The sequence below is a fragment of the Carlito syrichta genome, unplaced genomic scaffold, assembly GCF_000164805.1.
Source record: "Carlito syrichta isolate Samal-C Ts95f unplaced genomic scaffold, Tarsius_syrichta-2.0.1 Scaffold305878, whole genome shotgun sequence".
Taxonomy (NCBI): Eukaryota; Metazoa; Chordata; class Mammalia; order Primates; family Tarsiidae; genus Carlito; species Carlito syrichta.
In genome coordinates, this window is record NW_007249974.1 from 412,015 (window position 1) to 428,877 (window position 16,863).

The window sequence follows — 16,863 nt, forward strand, 5'->3', positions numbered from 1 at the left end:
TATACTTATTTTTGGAATAAATAAATTCAATTGGAGTTGGACCTTATAATACAAGATGATGAGAACATCAATTGTATGTATATTTTTTTAAATCTGGAGTTTTAATAACCAAGGCAACTCAGTTTTGGCCCTTCACAGGATTTCTATCTATTAATAATTATTTGTTGATTTTAGTTTATGTAAAGTTTTGGCTTTTCCAATTGTCTAGTCTAATCACATTGCAAAGATATAAAATTAAAATTATAAGCTTTTAACATTCATTAGTATACCTTAATCTCCTATCATGTTCCAATGCATTATGTGAGTATTCAATCAAAGAAGTTAGGTTGTTCTCCAGAACTGGCTCTCTCCTACGGGTCAAAACCTGCAATAAAAATGTCATGTATTATAGAATGAAGACACTCAACAGATTTCCATCTCCTGCAGTTCCACAGTTGATCCTTGAACACAGAGGTAAGGTCTTCAAAATGACCCCAATCTCGCTTATGTTCAAAGAAGCTCTAACTTGAAAATAATGTTTTAAAATAGAAATAACTTGATTAGAAACACCTGTGATATGCTTTATCATCCGAAGCCTCTTCAAACAAATCAGATTAATATGTTTCTGCTTTCATTTCTCTTTAGGGCATTCATTTTCAAAGCAGTGTGAATGAGAGTTATATTAGAGGACTGATAGAAGGGGACTTCATAAGGAAAAAAAATCTCAGAAATATAGTTTGTGCTTCTAAAACTACACAATTTAAAAAATTACTCGAGGCAGAGACAAAATTTAATACTCTTCCCAAATTAATAAACGTTTTAATGATGACAGAAATTACTATTTTCAACTTTAGTCTTTAGTCAAGCCTAAGTGAAAAATATTAACCTTTCCAAATCTTTTAATACATCACAGTTCTAACAGATCAAAATGTGTAACTTATTTTTTGAACAAATATTGACAAGTAATAAATGGACCACTACTGGATCAAATGTTTTTTAAAATTTTCCAAGTAGAATTAAGTTACAAATGAATGTGTATATATATGTGTGGCTTTTTTATTTACTTCACCTTTCTGAATCTTAATGATTTAGTGACAATCAACTATATGAAACTATTAAATTATTAAACTACCAAAGGTTTATAATGTACTACATATGAATCGTAATGCCCTGAACTAGTTTTCCACTTTTATTTAAGAATGGCTTAGGAAAAGAAAAAAATGAAAACCAAAAAACCTTTATTCCTCTGCTGCCAAATATTTGATTGTCTAATGACAAAAACCACACAAGCATACGTAACTCATAAACATCAATCTAAATATCATGACATTTTAAAAATTAAAATCATTTTTACATAGTCTTCCTTTAAAGATATATTTGAGCACTCTGAAAATTAAGATATCGTAAGTTTAAAAATCATAAAAAGAAAACAGTAAAAAAAAAAGTGTACTACATGCCAAATATTAAGTTTTTAAATAGTAGGGAGACAAAAAAATACAAATAAAGGAAGAGAGATTTAAACATAAAATAAACAAACCAGTGTGTAAAAAAAAGATATGAAAAAACCTTCAAATAGTAAAACTCAAATCTATTCAAAATATAGCTTACTTTTTATACTTAGAAACCACTACAAGCCTTTCCAGTGAAAATATTCTTTAGTGAAGTAAGGCAGGATTAAACAAAAGTATATTAAACTTCTCATAATTTGATAAGAAATACTAAGAATAAAACTCAAGTATATATACATAAAATATCAGTTTCGATCTTTGAACTTATCTTTTAAAAAGGAAGAGTCTTAAAAGCATCTCTAATAGAGACCAAAAAAAAAAAAAAAAAAACCAAAAAAACTTCCAGGTTCCTAAAAAAAATTAATTCCCATCAGAAAGCAATATTTATATGATCTATATAGTCATTTGTACTTGTAAATAATCAGATTACTATATAAACAAACAGTAATGTGATATTCTAAAATCAATGTACTTTTATTAAGCCAGTCATAGCTTTAAAGTTCTAATGCTGTCACTTCTAAAACTTAAATGCTTAATCTCATTTTCAAGGCTTATTTGAAATAAAGTGGTATTTTACTACTGATTCCCTTTAGTCTTAGGAGATTTGGGGCTGCAAAATTTCAGCAAGTCGTAGTTTTTGAGTTCTAATTGCATGCCAAAATTAGTTGCCTGGCACACAATGTTTCAAAGTTTGCTGAATTAATAAAACAAAAAAACCCCACAAAACTACATGAATACTCTAACATGACAATTCTAAGATGCATTTTCTAGTTATAATCAGACTCATAATCTATTTCTACTAAAAAGGGGTTAAGGAAAAAAAAATCAATGCAGGGATTAGCAAACTTCATCAGACAAAAGAAAAAAGATAAGAGTCAATTTTAAGATGAGGGAGACAGATTTTTAGAATATCTTTTGAAACTGTATAAATTTGCAATCTAATAGATTTCTTAATAGAAGAAAGCTAATGTGTCATGTAGAATATCTAATATTGTCTTTGGGAATTTTGTTTTTCATTAAGCCAAATCAACTGACCGATAATTCTGGCTTGAAGTATTCTGTGACATTCTGGATGGTTACTTACTACATACCAATAAACAAACAAACAAAGATATACACCAGTCTCAACAAAACAAAAAACAAAAATGGAGTACACAAAGCATGATGAAAACAAGGAATCCAGAATATGAAAGTTACTTTGAAATTTTCATCCTTAGCAGCCGTTAATATTAAAATTGATATTAATCTGATTAGAAAAAAATGCAGCATAACATACAAACACCTGAGACTACATTTTGTAAACGTACAACTAAGACAAGTCAGCAGCATTAAAAAAAGCCTGAAATTTCACTTTTATTTAAATTTTTAAAAAATAGTTTGATGGGCAAACAAATGAAAATCAATGCTACCAGCAAGACTGATACCTTAACTTCTCTTGTTTCCCTCTCCCTCACAGTGTGTAAATATAGCTTTTAAAAGAGGTGAGCTGTTGTAGCAATACTTTTTCCCAACGTTGCTTTCCTGTGGTAATAAATGACTTTTCTAATCCTTACAATATAAGAGGAAATAAAGCAGAAATATCAATTTCTACAGAGAAATACGGATAAGTGCATGTAAACATTAAAAAATATACATCTGTTGGAACTTATATCTACATATCCACAAATCCAAAACCAAAATCTTTCTCTTATGTAGCATCACATAAAAATATTTTGAATGCTGTGGATTTTATTTAGGAGCTAGTGTATTCTCAAGCTTTATGTGAATATTTTAAATAAAGGAATCCTTCATTTCTTTTAAAAATGAATTGTTAAACAAAACAATTCTTTACCCATCAACTCCAAACAAACAAAAATCCCATAAACCAAAAGCGCTAAAAAAAAATACAGTTAAATTTAACCAGTTTAGTGGAATTTAAAAGCTGCTCCCCACTCCCCAAGAAACTCTGAGTCACATAATTTGAATGAAAAAAAAATAAAACAAAACACCCAAAACCAACAGTAAAAGGTAAAACCCTCTAGTCTAGTACTTTAGGTATAATTACACTTAAAATAGCAACGAGATTCCTATAATTTCATTAAATCAAATTTTATAGAGAGGATAATTAGCACCTTTTATGAAATTTTCATGAGATGATCCAAAATAAACAGTTTTGAAAAAAGGAAATGAACATGGGTTCTGTGATCACAAGTCTTGCTTTGAAAGCAATACAAAATAGTACTAATTATAAACTCAGGTATTCTACTTATTAATATAAATTACATTTACAGCCCTACAGAGATTTATAAAAGCCAGAAGATTTTTCTGAGTATTTTCTAACAATGCATGTTTGACTTAGTGAGAAAATATAAACCATATATAAAAATTTTAACTACTAATCATAAAATGATATACATCCTATTAAATTTAAAACAATTCTTTCTTAAAGCATCTACAGCTATCTGTTTATCAGTGAGCTTTTTTGAACCGCTTTTCTTTGAAAACCCCACTCGCCTTTTATTACGATGTAATTAAATGGAATGACAAGCTTAGTAATAAATAAAAATATATTGACGGCTGTCGCAAGCAATATTAAACAAAAATCAACTGAAAACCAACCAGATAAAATGCAATACATCCACGTTGTTGTATCCAATATATTTCCTCATAATGAATGCATCAAAGGAATGAAATCATATATATAGGCACCTGTGCTTACTTACCTGTTGTACTGTGTAAATTAACATATATGTCTTGTAAATTAAAGTTTTAAAGTTCACTGGAATAACTGAATTAGTAAAATCTATGTTATCTTAAATTAGATGTGAAAAGTTTTAAAAATGTATTCAATTCTCACGGAAAATGTAGAAAAGTCAATTCATTAACATTAAGAAAACTCAACTTTCTTATCATCAAAATAAAAGAAACAAATTTCCTGTAATCTGCATTCAACAAATATATGTGGTTTGAGATGAAAAATTCCTATCGAAGGAAAATAACTAAATCCTTTACTCAGTTTTCAAACAATACACAGGAACAAATACAAAGTCTTGTAATTTCAGCCAGCAGAAATACAGTTTTTTGAAAACAGCCTTTTCAGTTTTACTTTTAGTATACATTTTAGAACCACCGGAAAGTCCTTTATTGAGGAGAGAAAAAAACTATTCAACACCAATTTTTAAAAAAATAACTTTTGTCTTAACGTTTCGTAATTATTTCCGTGGTTCTCTGACTACAAATATAATTTTTCGGAAAGCCGAGAATTATCATCTAGCGTTCAACATTCAAACCCCCTAGTCCCGCTTCCTTCCAGCCAATCAGGGGGTAACAAGTCCAGTGTTTTGGGAGCTCCGTTAGATACAATTTGAAAAACATCGCATCGCGCTCTCCTATCCTCCTCCGGGAAAGAGTCTAAGTGAGGGCGGGTCCCCTTCTTCATAGAAATACAAGAAATCAATCACTCGTCACATAGTTCCAGGGGGAAAGACTCGGTCGGCAGGCAATCCAAGAAATGTGTCCCTGCGGCTCCCAGGAAGCGTTATTCCTCTTTCCGAACAACTCAAAAGAACAGCGGCTGCAGAAAGCATCCCCAGAACATTTGCAAGCCGGGGCCGCGCGCCCCACACGCGGAGCATCGCGCCCGCAAAGGGTTAATCCAGGGGTGTCTTCAGCGCGGAAAGGGACTCAAGATCTAAGAGAGCTGTAATGCGGAATTAATCTGATGCCATAAAGTATTGCCTAAAGCTAAAGCCGTCACTGGCTCACAGCATCAAGAGTTGCGGAGGAAGAAGTGAGAGCAACCACGGCTAAGGAGGGGGAAAAAATCCCTAAAGGGAAAGACAAATATCACCCCCTCCCTCCTCCCCGGCGTCCGGAGCCAGTTCCCAGGAAAAGGTGGGGATTGAGAGATTACCGTTAGGCTGTGCGGGTGAAGACTTTTGGAGGAGGAGAACACCAACAGTTTCAGAGACTGCCTTTTCCCCTTGCGACATGTTTCAAAGACTGGAGAAGGAAAAAGTCTTCTAAGAAAAGTGCGACTCGGAGGAGACCGCCGGCTCGAAACCCCAGCTTTCATCTCACCCACCAACACCCCCGAAGGACAACGCTGCGAGGGCCAACGACAAAAACCTCCGTCAAGAAGCGAGAGCCCAGCATCCTCCCCAAGACCCAGCACCCTCCGACAGCCGGTCCTGCCCGCCGCGGTCCCCGCCGCCCGCCGCCCGCCGCCCGCGACCTCCGGGGACCGAGGCGCGCGGGGGAGGCGGCGAGGGCTCGGGACACTCTCGCTCCCGCGGCACCCCCGCTTCAGAGTCCCGAGACAATGTCGACGGCTGGGTGCCGGTCGGGGCCGGGGGCGGAGGTGGACGAGGTGGTGGTGGTAGGCACGACCGGCCGGCGGCACCCGCCGCTCCGGGTCCTGAATCTCCCACCGACCGTAAGTTTCCTGTCAGGAGCACACGGCCCTCAGCGGGCCGGGAAAACTGCGGGAAAAGGCAGCCGGGTTCGGAAATGGGGGAGGGGCGCGAGTCCCCCGCTCCAGTCAAGGCGCCGCGGCCCGCGGAGACCCCGCCGCGCGCTGTCCCCGCGCCCGGCCCCGGCGGGGGGTCTTGCTGACAGATCCGCTGGGCGGCGGCTGCTCCGTCGCAGCCGGGCCGCGTCCCCCCCAAACTGCAGCTCCCCTCCCCCCACGGCCCCGTCTCCCCGCGCTCCCGCCACATTCCGCCCGCCGCAGCCCCCTCGCAGACGCCCCGGTCACCCCAACCCTACTTCCTGGGATTCTTCGCGACTCAAGTGAGGGCAGAGCCGGCGTCCACTCCCTGCACCCCCCTCCGCCTGCGGGTTCCACCACTGCCACCTCCCGAGTCCCGCTCTGCTACTTCTTCACTCTTACCGACTGCGCCAACCTTGGCGAAGCTCCGCCGACTGCCCTTTGATCCGAGTAATTTTTGGCGATTTTTTTAGTGATTTTTTCCGGCGGAGTCCTAGTGGTGCTATACTCTCGGACAGGTTAGCCCGTCTCTCCCGCTAGATTGATGAGATCAGGCATCACTCGAAAATGGCGCCGAAAGCGCTGAGGCTCCTCATTCAAATTCGTTAGAGCCAACCCCGCCGCCCCGGGGCATGCCGGGAACGCGGGCTGCCTCCACAGCTGTCAATACCGCCTCTTGACCCCCCCTTTGGTTTGCCCGACAATGGTGCGCATGCGCACGTCCCTACCACTGCCCCCCCCCCCCGCCATGTACATGCGCAGAACCATCATCGTTCGCGGCTCTACCTTCGCTTCCTCCTCGGTCGCAGTCCACTTGCTTCTTATCTTGCGCGTGCGTGCACCGCCTTGCTCAGCAGCGGAGGCGGAGTGACTGCAGAGACTGTGGGCCCGAGGATGCACAGATATCTAGCAGAGTCGACAGGCATTTAGTCTACTGTTCGAGGTCAACAAATAAAGGTCCAGTTTCGGCGAAAATAAAAATGTCTTATAGCCAGTGTCTATACTGCAAACAACGGTCTGAGTCCATGGGTAGGGATACACGTGCACTTAAAACAGTCCCACCAGGGTGTAGAGCTCTTGCGCTCACCAATTCTTTATCGGAGCGATCGCACTTAAACCTCAGGACAGCTTTTACGAGGTAGGCGCTATTAATTTTTTCTGATTTGAAGACCAGGAAACCAAGGCTCAGAAACGTGATTTGCCTCAGGCAGCACAGTGAGCAAGGAAGGGGACTAGTGTTCGCATCTGTCAGATGCAACAGCCCGGGCCATTCTCTAACACGCTGTACATCCAACCTGAGCACACACAGGAGGCGTGGCTTCCTCCCGTCTCCTCGGCTGCGTGTGCGCGCCGGCCTGGAGTCACTGGTGGGTTAAGTTTGCCGGAACCCCGCTCCCCTGTCCTGAACTGCCTGTTGCGAAGGGGTTCCCACAGAACCCAATTTCGCTTACCGTCTTAAACTTTCTGTTCGGTTTTGGAGCTAGGAATGAGCAGTTTTGGGGTGGTCACGTAGGTAATTGTTTTTTAATGGTGTGTTAATGAACAATCCAATAAAGATGGGCTTCTGTTATGCGATGCATTGATAAACTTGTAGCAACTACTACGTACTGCGTGTGTACTGTGCTGGGTACCGTGCTCAATAAATGCTTTAGGGATTCATCGTGTTTATTGCTCACAACAACCCTAAGAAGTAGGTATTTTCATTTTACAGACGAGGACACGTTAAGTTCAGCTTAAGAAACCTGCCCCAAAGTCTTACAGTTGGTAATTAGAAGCCCAAATCTAGGCAAATGTGTCTACCTTCAAAAACTGGGCGCTATGATAGGACAATACGTGATGATAAAGTTGTCAGTGTTTTAATACTTTCATTGTGAAGGTTAAATAAGACAATGGATGTAGAAGTGCCTAAAGTACTAATAAGTAAGGAAACGGGAGAATAGTAGCATGGTTTGCATTTTTGAAGAAGGAAAAGAAATAGATTTTAGCAATTTGAGGTCATGGAGAAGTAATATGGCAGAGTAGTATATTGGCCTTCAGTCTTTGTGGCACTTTTGTGCACTGCTTTAGTGGGGTGGACTCGAACCAAACTGCCTGGGTTTGAATCCCTGCTTTGCTAGTTATTAGCTGTGACCTTAGATGAATTACTTTATCTGTTGGACCTGTCGTAAAACAGTAATATTAGCACTTCCTTGGGTTGTTGTAAGGATATAAGTGAGCTAATATATTAAAGGCATTTCAGCAGTACTTGGCATATTAGTAAATATTAATTATTGTTGTGAGTCGGTAATTAACACTGATCTTTTAAAATGACTTCTTTAATGGGTGTTTTAAAAGTCTGACTATAGCTAGAGCCATTAGAGGTTAGCATTTTTGTTCAAGAACTCCTTAAAATGATAAATCAGTCTGACAAATGATTTTTGCCAAATTTGAATCATGATTCCTGTTAGGTGAGGAAGGATGTTAACTTATTTTATCGTTTCATAAGAATAATATGTGAAAATTGAAATATTTTATTGCTTTTTCTGATTATTAAAGAAAAAAAAGGCCCAACTAAAATATAAAGAAAGTAAAAACCATCCAAATTTCTAACATCTATACATAATCACATATTCTTTGTATTTAAAAAAATAATGTCCTAGACCACTTGTATACTCAATCTTGATTTGTACCCCACATCTTTAAAATAAAATTAATAATGTGTATGTACACACACACACTCACACACACACATTACTTGCGGGGAGAATCAGCTAGGGGAAGTCTGGATAAATGGTATATTTGGGGAACTTATTTGCAATTTTGTACTAACTTCACAAATAGGTAAATAACACAACCTGGTTTCCACACTGTGGAATTTTTAATCTAGTCCCCTTCTAGATATAGTCTGTCAAGAGAATTTCAAAGTGATGATGACATTGAGAAATGATAATATTTATTGAGGATCTACTGTGTGTCAGGCACTGTGCTAAACATGTACATGCATTTTCCCATTGAATCCTCATATAACATGAAGTGGGTACGATTATTATCTCTATTTGCATAGACTAAAGTTTATGTGGAGGTCACTTTTAGAAGATTTAAGTCCAATTTTGTTTAAAATCTTACTTAATAAACCAATAATCCTTCATGAAAGCTTTCTGATTCCCTAACATGGGAGAAAAACTCAAATAACATACAGTAGTTCCTATGCCAGAACAAAGAGCCTATTGGGCAAAAAAAAAAAATGGTCTTTTGAAACTAAGAATTTTATGTTTGACCACAAGAGGGTGCAAATTCCCGAGTTAAATTCCAAAGAAAAAGAAAAGTGCTTATACTTTAGACCATCAAATTCATGGGTACAGAACTAGTAAGAATTCCTGCCTGGAACTTTAATACTCCACAAAGTGATGTACTTTATAAGAAGTAAGAACTAAATTATTTAGGTACTCAATTAGAGCAGAAGTGTTCTGCTTTCTTCAGTAAAGAGTTAATCATCTCTCCTACCCCCTTCTGCCCAGCCAGTTTGTGTCTCTGTTTACTCTTTACTTGTTATAAGAATAGAACTGAAGTCATAATTTAAAATCTGGTGTTTTGCTCTCAGAAACTGCTATGCAGTCACCAGCAAATGAATGGTAAGTATGGGTGGTGTGGAGGATAGAGGTCTTGTAATTTCAATGATTTTTTTCCGCTCCTGCTGTTTCTAATGAGTAAGCTAAAACTGATGGAATGATGGCCTCAATTTTTTTTTTTTTTGAGTTAGAGTCTCACTGTCACCCAGACTGGAGTGCAGTGGCCGCTCCCGGCCACCGCAGCCTCGACCTGCTGGGCTCCAGCGATCCTTCCGCCTCAGCCTTCCGAGTAGCCGGAATTACAGGCACGCGCTACCATGCCCGGCTGATTTTTTGATTTTACTATAGAGATGAGGTCTCGCTAAGTTGCCCCGGCGGGTCTTGAACCCACGGGCTCAGGCAATTCACTCACCTCGGCCTCCCAATGCGCGGGATTACAGGCTGAGCCACCGAGCCCGGGTGGCCTCAATATTTTAACTTATTTAGATAAAACAGTAAAAGCTATAGGTCTGTTCATCTTTCAAGAAAGAATGCAGACTCTTGAAGCAGAAAACATTTGAAACAGTAACTTGAAAACAGTATACATTAGTGAATGTTTTAAAAACAATTTGCTTATAGGTTTTTCAAGTTCCTTTTATTTTCCTATTGGTCTTGTTTCTCTGGGGTAGACATTATTTTTTTTAAACAAGGCCTTGTATTTGGAAATAATTTCAAATTTTAAAAAAGTTACGAAAATAAAAATAGTTAAGAGAAAACCCACATCATTTGCTTGTACATGGGTGAGTGCTCTTTCTCTCTCTCCATATATATAATCCTTGTAAAAACACACAAAGGAAAAACACTACAATAAAAAAAAACTTTAAACCCATATCCAGGTTTTATGATTATAGTTAAAAATATACATGTTAAAAAGCTAGTCCAAAATTTTGCATTTATTTTTTTGAGTTGGGCTCACTCTGTCTACCAGGCTGGAGTGCAGTGGTACAATCATGGCTCACCATAGCCTCTACCTCCTGCCTCAGCCTCCTGAGTAGCTGAGAGTACAGACATGTGCCACCACTTGCAGCTTAGTTTTTAATTTTTTGGTAGAGATGATGTCTTGCTATGTTGCTCAGGCTAGAAATTTTGCATTGTTGACACCACCAAATTGCTTCTAAGGAACACTGGTGTTCTATGGGGTGGTCCAGTGATTCTTTTTTTTTAAAGAGATAGTGTCTCCCAGTGTTGCCCAGGCTAGCCTCGCACTTCTAGCCTCAGCCTTCTGAGTAGAACTACAGGAGAGTGCCACCATGTCTGGCTCACTGATTCTTAAACTTTGAAAATTTGTTGTAAGTTATAGACCTTTTCTCTAGAATAATGCATATATGTGGATAGTTTGCATGTAATTTCAGAGATGGATGACAGTCCATAGAATTCCTGAAGAAAACTAAAGGAAAAAGTATTCCTGCATATGGTAAGCAGAATAATGGCCTACCAATAATGTCCAAAGATGTCCACATCCTAATCTCTCTAGAACTTGTGAACATGTTATGTTACATGGCAAGAAAGAATTCAAGTTGCAGACAGAAATTAAGGTTTCTACCCAGATGACCTAAAAATAGATTGTCCTGGGTCTGAGGAGGCCTAATTACAGGGCCTTTTAAATGAAGTGTGGATGGGGGAAGCAGAAGACTTAGTGTCAATGATGAAATGTAAGAAAGACTCAAGAGGCCATGAGCCAAAGAATAGTTTATGAGCTCTAGAAGCTGAAATAGGCAAGAAACAGACTCTTTAGGAATGCAGCTCTGCCTACATCTTGATTTTAGCCACTTTGGACTTCTGATCTCCAGAACTGTAGGATAATAAATTTCTATTGTTTTAAGCCACTAAGTTTATGGTTATTTGCTATAGTAATTTTATGGCATTAGGAAACTCATATAATATGTAAAAACAGTCATTTTATATGTGTGTTGATGTGTGGCTACGCTAATAATAGGTGCATATTTTATTTTTTACTACCACCTAGGTATTTTTCAGTACTTTTTTGCTTAACAGATCCATTAAAAGTATGTTTTAAATCTTTTTTTAAAGGTCTGTAAAGTGTCAGACCTCAAAATGGACATCAAGTATTTAATTAGATATAGCATCTTATCTACTATTGAAATTATATAACTATGCAATTTTGTTGTTAGGAATATGATTAACTTTTCCCACAAATTCACCCATCTATATTTCCTTTTAAAAATGCAACGTTTCAATTTATTTTATATGTTCACAACATCTTTGTTCTATCAAGTATCTTGGATTATTTATTTTTCCTGTAGCTAATTGACACATTTAAAAACAATTCAAAAATTTTCCTCAGAGATTACTTAAAAACAATGTAAAACTATATAACTATATGCTTTAATTAATTAGGTAAGGCTTAGGAGAACATACTGTTTAGAAACAAAGATGTATTTTGCAGTCAGGTAGAGTCTTTTCTTTTCTTTATTCTTTTTTTTTTTTTGAGTTGGCATCTCACTCCCTGGCCCAGGCTGGAGTGCAGCATCACGCTCATGGCCACCCCAGTGTTAACCTGCTGGGCTCTGGCGTTCGATCCTTCTGCTTCAGCCTTCCGAGTAGCTGGAAGTACAGGTGCATGCTACTGCACCCGGCTAATTTTTTATTTATTGTGAGATGAGGTCTTGCCAAGTTGCCCAGGCTGGTCTTGAACCCGCAGGCTCAGACGATCCACTTGCCTTGGCGTCTCAAAGTATTGGGATTACAGGCTGAGCCACCGAGCCTGGCTGGGTAGATTCTTTTAATGAAGATCAAATGTTTTATGAACAAGAGACTTTTTGTCTTTGTAAAAGATATCAATATTAGTTACATGGGAGAAAATTTATACATGCATCAGGAAATGTACTTCTGTTTTGAGAAATTTATATGGTTTAGAGCTCCAATTGGTTATGGTTAGAGCAGATTCATATAAAGCATTTTCAACTCTGTTTGATTATGGAGTTACTTAAGGCTTTTTCTCCTGTAGGAGTTGTTTTGCTTCCATATTCTTGTCCACAAATCATAGGACTGTACTAAAATTCATGTACAATTAATAATAGTTAAGATTTATTGAGAAAGTATGAGCTTTTTTTCATTTACCAATAAAGATTCCTGGAAAGGAATAAATCCATTTGTTTTTGTTATCTGCTTTCTAAAATTAGTGCAAGAAAGCTGGCTTTAGATGAACTATGAAATACAGTGTTCTGAAACAAACACAGCTTTTAAGATACTATAAACGTAAGCACTTAACAAAGGAAATTTAGCCTATTTGGGTTTGGAGTCATAGAACCTTAAGTGTTAAAACATGCCTCTGTCTTACTGCTACTTATTGTCCAAGTGCCCTCTAAGTTACTGAGAACAAATGTTATAACCCTTTAAATGTGGCCAGTATTATTTTCAGTCATGAAGACAACTGAATCCCCACTCCCCCAGACAGCCTTTAATGGCTTCTGAAATGTTCCTTTAATGGTTTTATGATTTTTAAACCCTTCACCATTTGCCTTCTTTCTGCTGGTTATTCTCCAGTTTAACAAGTCCCCTCTCAAACAGTGACACCCAGAATGATAAATCATATACTATATATGGTCTAAAATATACCAAAGATTGGTATTAACTTTTTGTCCTACCCACTTAAATTGTTGTATTTGGGAACAACTTTAGATTATAAAAAGGACTGATAAATAATATAAATGATCTATTCATGAAAACTTATCAAAAGAAAATTGGAGGCTGGGTGTGATGGCTCACCCCTGTAATCCCAGCGCTTTGGGAGACCAAGGCAAGGGGATTGCCTGAGTCTAGGGGTTCCAGACCAGCTTGAGCAACATGGCGAGACCTTGTCTCTACAATAAATAAAAAAATTAGCCGGGCATGATGGGATGTGCCTATAGTCCCAGCTACTTGGAAGACTGAGATGGAAGGATCACTGAGCCCTGCAGGTAGAGGCTGCAGTAGCTGTGACAGTGCCCCTGTACTCCAGCTGGGTGACAGAGTGAGACACCAACTCAAAAAAAAAAAAAAAAAAGAAAGAAAGAAAGAAAGAAAATAAAATAAAATTGGAGTTTTAATAAAAACAAACTATATTGAGTAAAACACTTAAAAAAAATTACAACTCATGGCTTTCTCAGAGACTTTAATGACTTGTGACGAAACTTGTCCCTGAAGTTGAGGAAGACAGGGAACCAGGAATCTATTCACATTAATTTCTTATATATTTTTAATAAACAGAAGTAAAATGGAGACTGTCTGGTCTCTAGGAGATATAACTGAGGATATGGTCATTCCTCTAAGACAGTTGAGCCTCATGTACATTTCTATTCTTAACCTATAACACTTATTACTTATAGAACAAATCTATGAGGAAATGAGATTAAAATACATCACATTCCCTTTTGCCTAGGAAATGCTTACAAGTTTAAGACAAATTAACCCTTTAAGGCAGCTCTGAAGAAGTAATTTATTTGAAATAGGTGAGCAGTTTACAGCTCTTATGGGAATACTTTTACCTTACTTTTTTTCATCATAGGATTAGGCCCTGTGTTTTTAATTTAAGTCCTTTAATTTTTGCTGTTAACATTTAATTTACTTGATGACCCCGTACTGTTAACTTTTGACCCAGTGAACTCAGGACAGTATATACAAACTGTTTACCTAATTTTAAAGAAACTCTTTTTAAAAAATAAGATAGGTCTGAAGGGAAACAGAAGATTAAATTTGTTTCAACTTTCCATGTGGAAAAATGTCATACATATTTAATCAAAGAACTTTTCCCCTTTACTGGAGAATGTATTTTTATGAGCATAGAGGTTTTTCTTACAATTAGATGTTTATGCCATTGGCAAAACAACCCAAAGCTAACATGACTTAACTGCAATACTTTTAATAAGCTACAAGACTACTAATATAGAGTAGATATAAAACTTTTCCTGACAAGAAATTTTTATAGCATGTGACTAAATCTAACAATTCCCCTCTACCTTTATTTGTGCCCAAATTTACTTTTATAGAAAATTTAAATTTCTAAAGTTTAAACCTTTAGATGTAAAAAAATGTTAGTACATTCAGTTGTTAATGTTCAAGGTTTCTTCTAAACCACTTGATATAAAAATACTTAGTATGCAGTTTTGTTTTTTTTTGAGTTGGAGTCTCACTCTGTCGCCCAGACTGGAGTGCAGTGGCCGCTCCCGGCCACCGCAGCCTCGACCTGCTGGGCTCTGGTGATCCTTCTGCCTCAGCCTTCCAAGTAGCCGGAATTACAGGCACACGCTACCACGCCCGGCTAATTTTTTGATTTATTGTAGAGATGAAGTCTCACCAAGTTGCCTAGGTGGGTCTCGAACCTGCAGCCTCAGGCAATCCACTCACCTCGGCCTCCCAAAGCGCAGGATTCCAGGCTGAGCTATCGAGCCCGGCTTGTATGTAGTTTTTATTTGCCCTTAAAACTAGACCTGTAGACTTGCTTTTGAACGTTTTCTCCCTAATTATAGAATACATGAAAATTAAAGAAAATGGAGAAAAAAAATCAGAATGATTGGAAGGCGCTTCTAAAGCCCTCTTAAAAATACCATATACCTTTCTCCCCATGTCCTTTCCCAATCAACCAAGGAAAGCTTCATATTTGTCTTTTGTATATTTGTATTATTGTATTTCATTCATTTAGCAGTACTGAATACTGTTCTTTGTTTCTCTTCTTCAGGAAAATTACAGTTTGATATCTTGTGGAACAGAAGGTTTCATCTTTCAGGAATCAGAAAACAAAGAAAAGAGTTGAAGAGGCAAAGTCCCTCTAATTCGCCTAAGGGTATACTGTTTTTACACTAAGAGTAGCCATGAGGGAGCACTGAATTTCATCATTTTGGGGGTAATGATTAGAAACTACGGGATGGCCGGGCACCATGGCACATGCCTGTAATCCCAGCACTTTGGGAAGTGAAGGCAAGAGGATTGCCTGAGTTCATGGGTTCAAGACCAGCCTGGGCAACTTGGTGAGACCCCATCTCTACAATATATCAAAAAATTAGCTGTGTGAGGTGGTGCGTGCCTGTAGTTCCAGCTACTTGGAAGGCTGAGGTGGAAGGATGGCCTGAGCCCAGCAGGTAAAGGCTGTGGTGGCCATGAGTGTGCCACTGCACTCTAGCCTGGGCGACAGAGTGAGACTCTGATTTAATTAAAAAAAAAAAAAAAGGAACAGAGGGAGCATAGATAGGCTAAGTATTATCCATGACAGCAGTAGGAGGGGAATGAAAGGAAGCTCATTTATAGGGAATCTAATTCCTGATATATGTGTATATACATGTAAAGGTATGTAGGCAGTGTGTTTTTTTTAAAGACGTTTGTTATACATCCTATTTATTGAACTGCTTAACATGCATCTTAAATAGCTATTATAGGTATCTTTAAATATGCCACATTTACTTTATTTAAAGGTGAACAGATAATTAAGTAACAGCTGCTATATGCTGGACACAGTTACTGGGGTATAAAAAAGGTTTCTGAACTTCAAGAATAATACAACCAATATATGTTTCTGTATAACCTTCATGGTTTGCTAACAAGGTAACCTGTTGTCATTTCATAATTTAAATACTGTTGGGAATGTTGTAAAAGTTTTCTTTAAAAAAAAAAAAGCAAATTGAAGTACTTTTGTATGGTTTTACAGTCATGGTGGGAAATAATGAGCTTTTGGACTAGGAAAGTGATAGTTGGGATAGAGATGAGGGAGCAATCTAGAATGATTCCTTGGTCCCTGGCCTGGCCTGGCCATAGAGTATGATGGTGGCATCATTAACCAGGATAGGGACAAATGGAGGAGAATCAGGGCTTTGGAGTAAGAGAGTGAGTGTGTGTGTGTGTGTGTGTGTGTGTGTGTGTGTGTGTGTAGGGAGACACTATTTAAGGGAGTAGGATGGAAGAATGGGAAAGAGGAGGGAGAAGAGCTCAGCAAGGATATATTAAGTATGGAAGATCAAGTACCAAGGAGATACCTAAGTAGCGAAGTTCAGTAGGAGTGCAATATGTGCAACTGAGACAGGAGAAAGGCTTGGGGTGGAAATAGACATCACCTAAATAGGTGGCAGTTGAGATTATGGGATAATGTAAGCCATTGCTCATAGAGACCAAATATACTGAGAGGAAATGAGAACCAATATTAAGTAAATGTGCAAACTAAGAGGAAGTAGCAAAAGAGCAGACAAGGAATGACCAAAGGGAGGGGATGGAGCACCAGCAAAATTCAGTATTTAAAAAGCCAGTGGGAGAAAGGTTTCAAAAGGAAAGAATTTAGGAGTGTCAGAAGGTAAACACATGTTAAAAACAAAACAAAAACAAACAAACAAAAAAC

The 16,863-nt window shown here is 38.2% G+C and overlaps 1 long non-coding RNA gene across 1 annotated transcript in view; it reads right to left on the reverse strand.

The window, feature by feature from the left end:
- The window catches only part of LOC103265196, a 33,281-nt gene extending 26,648 nt beyond the window's left edge, over positions 1-6,633 (reverse strand). The window contains exons 1-2 of the long non-coding RNA XR_504620.2: positions 6,358-6,633; positions 270-364 (exon numbers count right to left, since the gene is read on the reverse strand). This is a non-coding gene — a long non-coding RNA (uncharacterized LOC103265196). The remainder of the gene's footprint in view (positions 1-269; positions 365-6,357) is intronic.
- Between the last annotated feature and the right edge of the window lie 10,230 nt (positions 6,634-16,863).